The sequence below is a fragment of the Drosophila simulans genome, chromosome X (genome assembly GCF_016746395.2).
Source record: "Drosophila simulans strain w501 chromosome X, Prin_Dsim_3.1, whole genome shotgun sequence".
Lineage (NCBI taxonomy): Eukaryota > Metazoa > Arthropoda > Insecta > Diptera > Drosophilidae > Drosophila > Drosophila simulans.
The window spans coordinates 14,868,362-14,883,071 of NC_052525.2; the positions used below are offsets into that span (position 1 = coordinate 14,868,362).

A 14,710-nucleotide genomic window follows, 5' to 3' on the forward strand; every position below is an offset into this window, starting at 1 on the left:
GCTCCAAATGTGCGCTGGCTTGTCGACTGGCAAGGACCGAGGACCAAGGACCAAGGACCAAGGACCTGCTGCCTGCCTGCCTGGCTCAACAATTTTTCAATGTCGGAACTTTTCTGTCGCTCCCGCTTTTCCTGCCACTGCTTTTTCTGCTGCTTGGCGGCCACCTTTTCAGCCGCGAGTTTGAAAAATTGAAAAACGTTTTAATGGCAGCGGCAATGGAAATTAATGGCCATGCTGTTGGTGGCTGCCAGTTGGCGGGCGTTTAATTTTGCTCAATCGCATCGTAGTGCCGTATTACGCATACGCCGCGTGTTCGCAGCCGACTTAATGCAATTTGGTGGCGAAAGCTGGCAAAAAAGAGGGAGGGGGAAGAGGGGCGTGGATTAGCCTGAATTGGCTCAACAATGCACAGGCCGGTATAATAAAGAATCCCACAGGACACTTCGCTTCGATAACGATAAATTACAAAAGGGAATTGCAGTCGGCTTCATTTAAGTTCAAAGCGTGGCTAAAATAATATTACTTAGCAAACGAAACATAGAAATTTTACAGGAATAGCAAACATATATGTGTGCTTAAATTTTGTAATAGTAATAATATTTATAGAATGCAAGTTGATATATTGTGATTAAGAAGCAAATGTTATTCAATCGTTTTGCGTGCATTTAAAATTCCCAGCAATTACTTCAAATACTTCAAACTCTACTTTATAGTTGAAAAGTCATAACAAAGTTTTGAATTTTCAAAGGCTTTTATTTTAAGCTAACTTTGCAACAAAACGAACTGACTTTTAGTCAATCGTTTAGTGTGCGCATCTGAATCAGATTGTATTAATCAAAATGAAAGTGTGCTATCAACACATAAAATACAATTAAAATCCTTTGAATTTAATAAAAGCGACTGCCAAAAGCGCATAAAAACGGATTTCATTTATTTAACAGCTATATTAAATATTCCAGAGCCATGTGCAAAATGCCAAAAAGAATGAAAACGTAACGAATTGTGGGGGAAAATGCAAAAATCAAGGACGTTTACAAAAAATAGAAAACGTAGCCCATAAAATATGCATGCCAGAAATGGCTCTGTCTATCTTTAGCCCAAAAAAGCAAAATGTATGTATTTTAAAGCCAATTGATTTTTCGGCGATATTTTGGGCTAACAAAAACAATCGCATAAATAAGTTATTGACAGCTACAGATTCGATTGCCGTCTTTTCATTGAGAATTTGATAATCCAATTCAACGCACAATGGCATCCCAACATCCGCCCGTCACTTTCAACTAACTTGCACACACCACACACACACACACACAAACTCACTCAAACCCATTTCCTGTCCGCCATATTCGTTTTCATTCTCAGTTCATTTTGAGTTCATTTTAAGTTTCACTTTCATTCACCCCGACGTACAACCCGAATTGGATTGGCCCCGTCCTAATGCTTTTGCACTTAATTGCAGTGCTAAGTCATAAAAAAGGGAGGCGGGGAAAAAGGCGCCGAAAGCATAAGCAGCATAATTATTTAACGCCTTGCATCAATCAACTTTTGTCTGGCCGTGAAGTGTTAGCTAATTAGCTTAAATATTTAATTGAGGCAAATAAAATCTGGCTTCGCGATGAAGGGGGAGGTGAGGATGCATGTGTGTGTGTTCGTAAGGAGCATATTTTCGCACCCACAGAGAGCGGCACGCACACACATAATTGGCATCAACTCGTTCGCAGGACCAATTCTCGTCCTTCTCATCCTCCGCCTGTCAATCCCAATTCAAATGATGAACGGCGAGAGGGGTAGGATGAACGGTGGGCGGGGCCAGGTCACAGTTAGTCAGTCAGTCAGTCAGGACCCCCGCATGTGCGTCAAATTACTTCCGCTGGATTTGAATTTGTTGTTAAGGCTGGCGACACAACACTTGGAGAAATAAGAAGTTCCGCTCCTCGGCATCAGCTTTTCATTTTGTAATGAACAAACATTGCTGACTAAATGTTTCAATGTCAAAGTTTAGATTTCGTAGTTTCGCTGCACTTTTGTTTGCTAATGAATGAATGATTGATGACTGACTTCGATTGAATCATTTCACCAGCTATTAAATGTGGGGTTAGCTACTGCAATTAGTATGTATAAGTGTTTAGATGAAAAACACTCAAGTGTCATAATAAAATGTTCATTTTTCCTGGTGCAGTTAAAGAGACTAACAGTAACCAGCTCAACAAGGAAAAAGAAGGACTCAGCTGGCTGAGCTTGTTTCCATCAAATGGCGCACGCACACACACACATACACGCACAGGCGTATAGGCACACCCACACGCAATCACACTCACACAATTACGCGAATGACAGGAAAAGTGAGCACAATGCGCATGAAAGCGTAAAAAGCAACAGAGATGGCAAAGTGCCGCAGCAGGAAGCTGAAATGTGTATGCAATGAGCGAGGAGAGAAATGGAAAAATTATAAAATACTCGCACACACACACACACACAGTGAGCAGAACCACCCAGGCACACACACACATAAAGCATAGCCCAGCGAAAGGCAAATGAATGCCAATTAAGCCTACACTTGAACCCCAGCATCGGCGAAGGACGAAGGACGAAATGCGTTGAATGAAAGGCGAATTGCCGCGCACCGTCCTCACTGGCAATCAACAAAAGACGCTCGTCGAAATAATAAATGCGTTAAAAAAGGCTAAACACACTGACACGACAACACATACACGTGTAGTACGCACACGCATGCATACACTCGCACAATTGTGCACTGCGAGAAACTGGGAGTGACAAAGCTAGAGTCACATTCGCGTTTAAAGAAACTGAGAAATATCTGCTTACAAATCATATATCTATATGGTAAAAACCACTATTTGTTTTTACTTAACTGCTTGTATGTTTATTTGCAGATAAATGTATATATTATAAATGAATTTATTATGAAATTGTATCTTATAAGTTGACCCAGTTCTTTATGTTTCTCCACCAGCTCGACAGGAGTTCCAGCTCAAGATTAAGTAGCTTGCTCGAGCCCATCGATCATTATTTCCGACTGATTTTTGTCGGTGTACAAGCATCCTACAGACAAGCTTACATGTGTTCGTTTCTCGTATTGCTCTTTCTCAGTTTTGCTTTTTTTTTTGAGAATTTTTTGTAAAATAAAAGAACACAGTGCAGGGGCGTGACGAAGTGCGTCCAAAAGGTGCCCGGGCAAACTGGAGGAGCATTGTGGGGGATTTCGCTGAGAACAAGCCATCTCAAGTCAAGTCGAGGCGCAAACACAAAAGGGGAAATTGTAATAAAAATAATTGACAACTATTTGACATGCCTCATGTCCGCACACACGCAAAGGCCATCCAAACACACAGTCCCCATCCTCCCCATACCCATTCCACAAAAAAAAAGCAAGAGAGCATGCTATAGCCGCGTTCCACGACTATCAGATACCCATTACTCGGGTCAGCGGGACACGAATTGGCAAAGAGTTTTTTTGCAAGTCGATAGAAATTTACAATACTACTCAAAATGTGAAAAATATAAACACTTTTTCAAAACTATGGGCGTGGCAGTTTTGTGCGGTTTATGGGCATAAGAGTGGGCGTGGCAACAACAAGCTTGCGCTGCGTTTATGTCTCTAGAATCTGTATGCTGAATCTCAACCTTCTAGCTTATATAGTTCCTGAGATCTATATTGATCTATTGATCCTGATCAAAGATATATACACTTTATATAGTCGGAAACTCTTCCTTTTGCCTGTTACATACTTCTGAACGATTCTAGTATACCCTTTTACTCTTCGTCTAATGGGCATAATAAGAAAAACACAGTGGGTTTCGATGGGTGGTGTTCGCATGTGTGCCTCCTCCATGGACGCCCACCAAAAAAGTCCCTGGTGTGCATTTACAGAGGCTTCTTCCAGTCATTTGGCTGCCCTTCGAGTGGTGATGGGTGGGGAGTGGGGGAATCCCCCGACCGAGGCCCAACGAGAGGGCCACATTATGGGTACACATGTGTGTAAAGATGATATTTCATCGGAAGCTAATTGATGGATGCTTCCCAAAATTATGCCTTCCGCATTTTCAAGCATTTTCGGGTGTTACACAAAATGTTGTATATATTTTATATTAACTTTATATTAACTAAATATATGGAGGATAATATTGGGATATAGTACAGCGACTTGTATTTCAATGAGAACAGTTTCCTTAGAGACCCAAAAAGTAAGTAAGTAAAAAGAAGTAACCTTTGAAACCGAATAGAATGTCAGCTATTCAATAAATTTGCCATATATTTCCTTCACAATGTGAAGAAATATATGTATATTGATTCAAGTGAACAGGGAAACTCTGGGCGGGGAATGGGTGATCTTATTATAGCCCTCGACCCGAGACGGAAATGGGATCCGTAACCCTTTTAAGACGAATCCCGTGATTGATTGCAGCTCGGCCAACTGAGGCATACAATCAATTTCTCGGCGGCAGCATAATTAAATAAAAAGTGTGCCGGGAAAAATGAAAATGAAGAAACCATCAGGATTCAGTTTTGCATAGCGCAGTAAATTATGTTTGATTGATTCGCCGTCCGAGATGAAACAAAAAGATATCAAAAAGATGTGAGATAGATACAAAGGGACGGAGTGGATGAGTATGTGTGGCGAACCCAATCAAAATGGAAATTAATGGTAAGGAGTGTCTGTTACACGGCCAAGCCGCCTGCGAATGGAACACGTTCCGGCTAATAGGCACGTACCACGCGCAGTTGCCAAGATGCGGCGATAAAGCCGGCTGGCAAATGAGTTAGTTGCCGCTCATTCTGAGGACAGCTCACGGAATGCGGAAGTGCGGAAATGCTGGCCAGAAGTCAGTCCACACCCACTCGGCCAGACAGCCAAGCAGTCACCCAATCACCAAGTCACCCCAGCCAGCCAGAAGGATCCAAAGGACGAAAGGACCAAGAGAGCAGGACCAAATGAAGACGCCTGCCTTGCTGCTTAACGAAGGTAACAACGATTTTTATGGTTCTCGGTATTTGGCTTCACGGGTAATCGAAAGTTAAGGTAAACAGACCCCCAAGCCAGCAAAAAACAAAAAAAAAAATGAAATGGGGAAGGTAAAATTCAAGTAAATGGGTAAAAGAAGTGGAGCCAAAGCTAAAGTGGCTGCTTTTTGGGGGATGGAAAGTGCTTGTTAAAGGTCTGATATGTAGCAGATATTCGAGAAACTCAACCATTTTTTAGGAACCTTTAAACCTATTATAGCACTATTATACTTGGTTATCATACTTGAAATATCTGGAAGAGTAATCAAACAGGGAGCTTCAATGGAAGACAAAAGCGTAATTAAACCTCATATGCTTTTTCTGCACTTGCAGAACGGAATTAATTTAAGCGCATTTATCTATCTTAGTGATTACTACATCTACTATTTGCCCCCATCCATCAACTTGGCCATTATTCGCACAAAAGCGCATTGTGAAAACATGCAATGCTCAACTCTTTTCGAGAACGATCAAATCTCGTCGCTTTTTCACACATCCCCGGCGGGCTGCTTTACATTCTCGGCAGCGTAATAACATTTATAAATAATCTCTATAAAAACCTTTTTCAACTTGGCATCCATTACGGACACATTTGTCCGGAGCTCCGGACCCTGGAGTCCGCACACCCGACTCGTTCGCACGAGGACACAGATCCTGGCAGACCATAAAATCAAATCAACTGAAAAGTAACAAAAAACTTGGCCAACTAAATGCAATTTATGAAAAAGCACACACTATCGGTGTCGGTGAGTTCTTAGTGTGCATGTCTGCGTGTGAGTGTGTGTGAGTGACAGGGTTACAATGCAGCAATGCAGTCGCTCCTTGGGTATATATATCAGAGAACTGCAAGGGTGGCATTTTTTACCACTCGACTCACACCCAACAATTTTGTGTGCGGGTGCTACCCGCCACGCACATCGCGGGTACTTACAAACACACAGTATACATCTGCACATGTAGACAAGACACCCCGTTGTGCCCGCACCCGAATCAACACGGTGACCTGCGTCGCGGGTGCCGATCATACTCGGCACCCATAACGGAGGGTAGAGAAGACAAACAGTCAGAAAAAGACAAATGCCTAAAAAGGGATGAGTGACAAAAGCACTTGTGGGTTTACCGTTAAACACATGGGTGTTTCCAAAAATACTCGGGTGTTTCGAAAAATACTCGGGTAATAGTCTCTATCAGTCTATCTACTCTTGTAGATAGTCGAGTCACAGACAAGATGCGTAACTCCATACGTTTTACACTCCATACGTTTATACACTATTCTTTCGGCGTGGCTCTAGACTTTGTCGAATACTTTGTAAAATATGCCCTTCATCTTATTATTATATTTTATTATAATTATATATATTATATTATATTTTATTATATTATATATTGTAAATTTATATATATATATGTAATTTAATTATTATATATATATATATATATATATATATTATATTATATATTATTATATATTATATATATTATTAACGTTTTTATTATTTAAATGTAAATTATAGTAAAAATAATAGTAATAGTAATAATGCTAATAGCCGAATCTATGTACATAATGTCACAAAATGCATTTCAAAAATGAATTTATGCAAGAATATTTGTCATTAGAGTATTCAGCTAGCGACTTGTGAAAAATTAGTAAGGCAATGATTCGAAACGGGTGGCACCCGACATGAGCACGAAATTTTTCTTGGGTATTCCCTTTTACCCTTCATTTCTTATACCCGTCGCGCTTCCACCCATACAAATTTTAGGCGCACAAAAAATGACCTGCGGCCGATCGTTGACTGTGCGTCCACTCACCCATACGGCTCTTGCGCAGCAGGCCTCGGGTGGTTTTTTTACTCGTAACAAAAACACAACGTTGGTAAAACACCCGAATATTTTCTGTTGCCGCAAGTAGGGTGTCAAAAAAGACGGGGTGCCTAGAGACCGAGTGTTTATCGGGTGGACGTAGAGTGCCAGTGGCGGGCTGCAGTTCTCTGATATATATATGTACATACATACATATATGTATATGACTAAGCGTGTATTGGTGCGCCCTGAGTGCATTCTCTGCGTTGGCAGCTCATCGTTGGACTCTGTAATTTCATTAGGGCAGTAGGGCAAACACACACAGCCACAGCGGACACACACACACAGAGACACAGACACAAACACACATTCACAGACAGAGTAGAAAAAAGCTTAGTTAAAATTTGATAGTCCTAAGTTATTTACATTTTATGGCAATAAAATTTAACATTTATCAAAATTTTCTTTTAGTTATGTGCAAGTCTCTTTCTATATGAACTACAAACTTAAAATGATATATTAATATATTTAGATATATATAAACTAAACTTTAAACTGCAATTACAAGTAAAGCACATGTCACTGGGCTTTTCTCCCTGTGCACAAATGCATTTAAGTTGAGCGTACACCAACGAACAAAGTAAGGACGTGTTAAGGAGCTGAGCTCAAATTCAGTTCACTTTCACTTTGGGGCGCAAGCCGGAAATGCCACCCAGACCCCGGCGCCCTTCCAACTCTCGTTCTCTCCGCCCACCACGCCCCCTTTGCCAGCGCGCCCCCTTTTTGGGCGAGTGCCATTCAATCAATAAAGAGGAAAATCTCCGCCCGGCATGGCATAGTTTTTCATGCCAGCTGCGAATGCACGATGAAATCAAAAAGGGCTTTAACAATACTTTTCGTCTTATGCGCGCACCATATTATGTAATTGTAGGGCTCACTCACTCACACACACACACACACATGGGCACGCACGCAGTTACAGTTGTATGTGTGCGTTGTGTGCTTGTGTGGGGGAGAAGCACTTCATTTCTTGGCATTTCCTTTTGGCATTTCGCATAAAGAGAGACCAAGAGACGCGCACACATGGTCTTCTAGGGTTTTATTATTATTGCTGTCACACACACACTACCTACACACGCACACATGTGAAGGCAGGGAGAGCGTCCTTTACACAGATACATTCACACTTACTAGCAAAGATGTCGTCTGCTTGCCATTGTCCTTCCTCATAGTCGGCATCTTTGGCATTTTTCTTCTGCTGTTTTCTCGCTCTCACCGTGTCGCTTTCTCCGCGCTTTCTCTCCCTGCTTTCACTTATTCTTATTCTTATTCTTATTTTTCTACTTCTTCATCATCTTCTCAAGCATCCTGCGAATGCGAATGCGAGTGTGTGTGTGTGTGTCTTACTTTTGCCGCTTTTGCTTCAGTGTTTATTTTGTGAACACATTTCGAATGTGACTGGCCGAGTGTCATTTTATTCTCTCGTTCTCTATCCCCTCCCCGCCCCTCCTCCTTATTCAGTCACTCTTTTCTTCCTCTCTTTCTTATCCTTAATCTGCCAGGATTATGTGTGTGTGTGTGTGTGAGTGTGCTTGTGCAAGTGCTTGTGTCATTGCCATTAATTAAACACGTTTATGGCTCGGCCAGTCGAAAGAGAAAAGCAAAGTGGCGAAAAAAAATATAAATAAAGTTGGCTAGGGAAACAGAAATAAAAAGGAAAGTATAAGCACACACAGGACCAAAAATAAAAGCAGCCACTTTGCACATTAAATTATCGATTATGACATTCATTCACAGCTCCGAGCGAAAATAGCATCAACAGCAAAATCAGCTGCCAATCTGGGCAAAAAATCAAAATCAAAAAAAGAAAAAGAAAAAACCCAGATCCTTGCAAAAGCCAAACCCTCTGTCCATCCAGCCAACCAGCCATCCAGCTATCCGGTCATCAAAGTCACAAAACGACCAGCGGCGAGCAAACAAACAAACAAGCAGGCAAGCCAACATTTTCAGGCGGGCATACACGGCGTATGGGTAACGTCAGTGAGACAGTGCCGTCAATGGGGGATTCCCCACGTCCATCGAATGCGTAAAGCACTGGTCAATGCGATAGTGACCACTAGGGAAGTGAACTGTGAAGTGTGCAATGCTTTAACTTGTTTAGTTTACTTCTTAGAAGTAAACTAAATACATTTTAAGGCATAACTTGTTCTTTGCACGCTGATTTATTTGATTCCGGTATCAAGTAAATTCCTTCTGCTAAGCAAGTACATTTTATTTTATAAAAGTGATTTATCAGTTGGAAAGTACATTAAATTTGCATGATTTATGTCTTTGGTTACTTCTCAAACTTACTTTCAAATGGATGCTGTGCCAAAAGTTGCTTGTTAAATTAAAGTTGCTGAAACCCATTTACTTCTGTCATTAGTAAGCATATTCATATAAAATAAACTTGGCAAACGTTGCAAATAAAGTAACATACATATCGCTCCTACTAACTTGGCCAGCACTGTGTGTGTGTGTGCTGCTGAGACAGGCAAATTTATATTCGACGAGCGACAAATGGCAAAATGTTGCTTGCAACAAAGCGCACTTTGCATTCCGGTCGCTTTGCGACGCCGAAATGTACAGCGATGTGGTTATTAAATTAAAACCGGAATCGTATATCAAATTAATTAAAATGCAAAATACCATTGCATTGTAAACTTGACTACCCACGGAGAATCGGTATTATCTTTCGGCTGCAATCGCTAATTAAAGATTCCAAGAAGTATTGAATGCCTAGCTTAACCGCATCATTAGTGCCACAAATATGGACAAATTCACTGAAAAATGGTCGGGAAAAAGCCTTGAATTGCATTTTGGGATCCAAACACCAATTAGCAGGAAATTGCGAACAAATAAATCCACAGAATTTCAATTTAAAACCATAATTAGTCAATGCCGTCGACTAATTAATTATGAAGAAGTGGTAATTGCCAAACAAGTATTTATTTTAATTTAATAATTCAATTAATACTATAATTAAATATTTCCGTTTTTTTTCGATTTAATTGAAATTAAGAAGCTAGTCAGTAACTGATAAATTTAATTAAATGGTTATGAAGAAGAATATTCAATGAAATAGCTTTAAATATATTTAAAGAAGATAAGTAGAAGATTTACAATTTAATAAAAGCTATAGTTTATAATGAATAATTTAGTAATCTAAAAATACTATGGCATTTTGTTTTTACAATTAAATCTGTAAAAAACAATACATATATACCCTTGTGTTTTTTTTATGGCTTTTTTCTACTTCCAAATCGAATAAATATGAACTAAAAATTATTGCTTTTCGAGTATATATATTTTTCAACCTTTAATGCCTCTCATCCAGAAATCCAGAAGGATAAAGCTGTTTCCTAAAAAAGCTGAAGATTTTCCAAACACAACAAAGGCACACACATGAGGGCCAGTGAAATACGCAAAATTATTGCCCGCATTCCGACACAACACCCATAATCACTCAATTTTCAAGCCAACAACCCCTCATCAAAATTCCCACACCCCTTCGCCAGCAAATTCTCGACTTTGAGAATGCCCATACAAGAAAATATCATTAGGAGCCCGGACTGAAAAGGGAAAACTTTATTAATAATGGAGCTAATAGAGTTTTGAGGACCAGCCCACACACCCCCCCCAAAATTGCAACCCCACCACCCCAAAAAAAAAAAAAAGAAATTACAGCCGAAGAAAAAAAAAGAGGAAAGCAAAAGGAAAATTTGGTCAGTGGCTCAAGGAGCTGTAAAAATAACAAGGCGCAGACAAGAGGCGGCAGTGCCCAAAAGGCCTAAATCGAGGGTGGCACAAGGACTACAAGGACCACTGTCACACAGACAGGGACACTAGCACACACACACACTAGCACACCATCGGCGCACACACACCAAGGCGATTGAGTAATTTTTTTTTGGAATCCCACCGCCGCCCAACCGCCACACACAACTTCATTAGATGAATTCGGATGTGGGGCTGTTCTTCGGGGTTTCTGGCGGAGATTGGGACGCGGCGGATATCGGTGTTATATAAATTATATGAATAAAAATGCTAAAATGCGGCCAGAAATTAAATGTTGGCATTAGTTTTGCGTAATCTGTCAACTAATTGGCACAGAAAAAAACACACTGGCACACATGGAAAAGTTGACTCGACTCGAGTTGTTGGGTCACAAATTGGATTAGGACCAAGTACCGAATGGTTTCACACTTGGCAAATGGTATGAGCATGAGGAACAGACTGGAAAATACCCTGTAATACAAATTCGAAAGCCATGCAAACATATACAAAATGTTGGTTTAGTTACATATCCTGCTGATTTTGGTCACATTTCACGCACATTTGCAGCAGTCCTTCATCCTTTTGTTGTGGTTGTTGTCGATGCTGTTGTTGTTGTTGTTGAATATTATATATATTTATATATATATATTTGTATATTGTGTTGTGGTTGTTCTGTTCGCACTCGTGTTCAAACCGCACAAGAACAAAAAATCTCAAAAAAATTAACAATTGCACGTAGCATATTTATCCCTCTTGGCATTTTTCCTTCTTTTTTTGTCGCAGGCACATTTATATTAATATTTATTTTCTTCAGCTTAGCTGGAAAGGTTCCGGTTTAATTTTCTGCTTTCTTTCTTGCAATTTTTATTATTATTTTCTTATTTTTTTTTGGCACTTGAGCACTTTGCTTATTATATTTTTCTTGCGCTTATTTACTTTGTTTTAGCTGCTGGCTAAATGTTGCAATGGAATTCGGGGAACAAGAACAAAAAATATTTGTCGAGGGCGATTCCGCTTGCCAGAGTGTTCGTTGCGGACTCAGATACTAATTCAGAATCAAATGCAGATTCAGTTTCGGATTTGGATTCGGTTTCGAGTTGGTTTTGGTTGTGGACTTTTGGCTGTGGCTGTGGCACGACTGAAGAGGACTGAAAGACCACTCAGAGGGCGATGATGATGGGAGGCGTGCGCACGCTGGCTCCGCACCACATGACCGCACTACACGATTGACAGTTTGGCACTGAGCAGGAGCAGGACCACGGCCAGGACGACTGGGCCAGGACCACAGCTTATCAGAGCCGAGCGGAAACGAGCCGACACGAAGCCCCCAAGGCCCGAAGGCCCCGCCGAATGCCCCCCAAACAACCGAGAGTCCTTTTGGATGGATGAGCGGGGGGATGATCGGCATCCTGGCGGTTGGGCTGCTAAGGAGGAGGGGAGGGGCAGGGGATTCTCTCGCTTAAGGATATGCGCGACTGTTACAAAAAAATGTTTGTAGCCAGGCCCAAAGCTCGGCCCTGTCGCCTCCGCATCGCCGCCTGCCGCACATCCTTGCACCCCCCGCGCACTCACATGTTCATTGAGGAAAGCCCAGCATCAGCAGGAGCTAAAGGAGGAGCAGGAGCAGGAGCGGGAGCAGCACCATCAGCATGGGCACAGGACTCCAGGCGAAGCGGAACCCAACGAAGTGAACCGAACCAAGCCAAGCCAAGCCGAAACCGAGGTGGACCAAAAACGAGTGCCGAGCCCAATTGCGAGCCGAAAGGACACTACTACTGCTCCTCAGGCGGAACAGCCCGCTGGGAAATGGAGCAGTAGTGTCCGCGTTTTTTTGTTTTGGGAGGGAATCACAGATTAGGCGTGTTATAGAAGCAAATTGATTTAAATCAAGTGACATTAGCAATTATTAAAATGCAATAGCAAGAACGTGGCAAAAGTTTTAGATTTGAAAATTAAAAATCTTCGCGAATTATATACCATAAGGTAATTTGGAATTGAAAATAAGGGAAAATAATTTAAGAAATATTTTTAAATGTTGTCAAATTGCTTAATTGTAAAAAAGGAATTGTCGGAAGAATATATTATTGTATTTATTTACACTACTCTATGTTAAAAGCAAAGATTTTATAGCAAACTATATTACCAAAATCTAGCTAGTTTAGAAAATCGAAGCCTAAATTCTTCTAAAATAAAATAAAAAAAAAAGAATATAAATGGAAAGCTTCTAAAAACATAAACAATGAGTATGGAATGCTTAAAGCACATAAATTTATGATTTAGAAAACGTTTTGTTTAAAACAACTCAATGTTTATTTAACAACAACTAAGTCTGTTATTCTGTCCGTTATAAATGATTTAGTAACTTTTGAACAATCTGGTATAAATGAAATCATGTGCCATCTATATCTAAAACTAATGTGTATTTAAAGTACATTTCCCACTAAGTTTTCCGCAACTGCAAATAGTTTTATTTAAATGGTCGACGAAATGTCAACTCCGCGGGGACATGGAACTTTCCATGCCGCCCACCCACCTGCATGGTACATTAAAGTTGCAGGCATCGGGCAGCCGGCTGCTCCCAGCTCCATTTGGCAGATGAAACTGGTCGGGATTTCCAATTAAGACAATAAGAGAATCATATCCGAGGACGGGCCAAAGAAAAACCGAAGTGCTCGCTGGTGGAATTGAATTGAATAAAGATAAAAAAATATTTGTCTGCCGCGGGCGATGCGCATTTCCCAGCGGGGACAAAGCCAACAGAAGACCCCACAGCTCCACAGCTCCACAGCAAGAACAACAAGAGCAAGGAGAACAGCACCAGACCAGCCAGCACCACAGATAGAAACAGAAATGGTGCACTGAGAACAATTTGGACGCCTTAAGCTAACAACATTTCGGAAAAATAATGTAACTGATATTGTGGTATGTGATCATACATATATAATATTATATTGATTGTAAATGATTCATTTTTATGGTAATTATAAATTCTAAATATTTCTGTAGGTTTTTTATCCATAATTTTGAAATATGCCAGCTTCTATATTAAGTTACTTTAAAAACAAAAAGCATGTGAGATATGCTCTTAACATTTAATTATTATTATTATAATTATTATTATTTAAATGCTTTAAAAATGCATTCATGCTGTTTTGGATTCAAGAGTTCTCTGATCTTTGAATTTAACATAAGTACAAGGACTTTTAAATGTGTTTTAAATATATATTATAAATTAATGTATTTATATTTACCTTTTTTAAATAAATCTTTTAACAATATTATTTAATTTCTTACTTAACTTTAAAGTAAAGTAAACCATTTATTTTTCTCAGTGCTGGGACGAAGGAAGCGCCAAGTGCCATGTGCGGCGCTTTGTGTCGGCGTCTGTGTGAGTGCGGCCTTGCGGTGTCCCTGTGTGTGAGCGAGCATGTGTGTGTGTGTGTGTGTGTCTGTGAGCGGAGGTCCTGCGAGCGGGGTGGTGCGGGGTGGGGGGCTAAGGACGAGAGGCAGCATCAGCAGCAGTAGAACCACGACGAGAGCACAAACAGAAACGGCACAAACAGCAAACGTGATGAGCGCATGTGTTTTATCTTCAATCTCAGCTGAAATCATCTGCACCACCACCACCACCGCACCCATCCCCCCTTCACCCCTTCCCCTCGCCAAGCAGTGAAGGGTAAGGCCGCCCCCGCCCCGCTCCTTCGGCCCACGCCCCTGTCGCATTATGAAGGGCAATAGGTTGTGGGCGACTCCCGTGGACTCGGGTCCACCATCGGTGTCGGGATAAAGTTCGGGTTGCCGGGTCGACAAACGCCTTCGGCTGCGACTTAGCTCTGACCAAGTCACTAAGCCAGTCAACCCCGCTATCTGGCAAGGACCTCTTGGCCCCCTCCCCCCTTTGGATCCAACCGCGCCTGGTGATGGGCCCACGCCCGTGGAGCGTCACACAGCTCGCTTTGTAACGGCAAGAAATTTGTACTTCCGCCAGTGGAGGAAGATTTTAATTAAAAGCAGCAGGAAATGTGACCCAAATAATACTTCCGCGTAGTGTGAAAAATTGGCCAGGAA

General features: G+C 41.1%; 1 protein-coding gene across 11 annotated transcripts in view; it reads right to left on the reverse strand.

Moving 5' to 3' along the window:
• LOC6726019 (merozoite surface antigen 2, allelic form 4) overlaps positions 1–11,912 on the reverse strand; it is a 49,402-nt gene extending 37,490 nt beyond the window's left edge. For 9 of the 11 annotated variants that reach the window (XM_039296321.2, XM_039296318.2, XM_039296323.2 and 6 more), the window contains exon 1: positions 11,202–11,912. The gene's annotated coding sequence lies outside the window, so the exon portion shown is untranslated. Of the gene's footprint in view, positions 1–11,168 lie in introns of all 11 variants that reach the window. The other 2 variants (XM_039296313.1, XM_039296319.1) reach the window with 2 other exon arrangements.
• Positions 11,913–14,710: the final 2,798 nt, after the last annotated feature.